We start from the raw sequence: 1,314 nt of genomic DNA on the forward strand, positions 1-1,314 counted from the left end.
TAGCTGAATGATAATACAAATGGAAATAAGAAATTAATTAAAAGAATCAAGACATGAAAAATGAAGAGTTTAAAGTGGTTTGTTTAATGTGTACGATGTTAGAAAAACATGTTTGTTTAGTAGGAAAGTGATTATGTACATTGGAGGGCTCCAAAAACCTACAAAAGAAACAAGGAATAAAATCCAAAGAAGGGTGGCATGGGACAGTTGTAGTAGTAAGAAAACACATAGATTCAGAGAGTAATTTGTCCACATTCACTGAAACAGCAGAATCTCGGGCTAAACTCCAAAAGCCCAGATTAGGAAGATGTGAAAGCTGATCCATACACACACACACACACATGATTTTGCTAACATCATCATCATCTTAGTTTCTTCTACTAACTGAAGCAGCTAGCCTTGATTCCTAAACGACGATTGCTATTGGACAATCCTTCATTTTATTTTACCACTTTCATGTCTCATTTCCCAACACACCAAAACCTATATTTCAATTCACTCTTATAGATTCATTTATCATTACTAATACAATAATGCTAGGAATCAATATAGTTCCAGCAAAAAACCAGCCAAATGCCTATGGGTGAATCTAAAATCTCTACGTGAATGGTACTTATGTTAAGTATTAGGATATTTCTTTTCTTTGTAAATTAGATGGTTCTGAATCTGTTTTAGGCATTTAGAGAGGGAAGGAGAGTGAAGAGACTGAAGCAAATTGAATCAATTTCTGTGATTCACGTTTGCAATGATACTGAATGTATCTCCTCCTAATTTGAATGTGGTAAAACATTTAATAACTAATATTTTAAATCATAAATAAATAAAACTAATTACTATATTTATAATTAACTAAGTTGTTCTATTCTTGAATGATTTGAAATTGATTCCATGTACTTTTCCTTACTAATACTAATAAGGTGAGATTTGGTAACAACTCACCTTTTATATTGGATTCAAATTCAGTAGAATGTAGCATAAATGAGACAGTATAAAATCTATATATCATAACAATAACTGAGTTGTAAGTTTATATGATATCTCATATCTTATGTCTACATGTAATATTTTTTGTTCCAATTCAAAGATGTAAACTAGTTTATTTAATTTTTAGTAAAATAATACAACTGTGTTATATAATAACTACCATAATATAAGTCAATAATCATCAATCTAGTACTTATATAAATATACGAAAGAATCTCGTGTTCACATCTACAATCAAATTTGACAAATACTATAATCAAAATTTATTCACAAGTATAATCAAAATACAACTAAAAGTATAAAATTATATTTGTAATTAATTTTTATGTT

The sequence above is a fragment of the Arachis ipaensis genome, chromosome B09 (genome assembly GCF_000816755.2).
Source record: "Arachis ipaensis cultivar K30076 chromosome B09, Araip1.1, whole genome shotgun sequence".
NCBI classification, from domain to species: domain Eukaryota; kingdom Viridiplantae; phylum Streptophyta; class Magnoliopsida; order Fabales; family Fabaceae; genus Arachis; species Arachis ipaensis.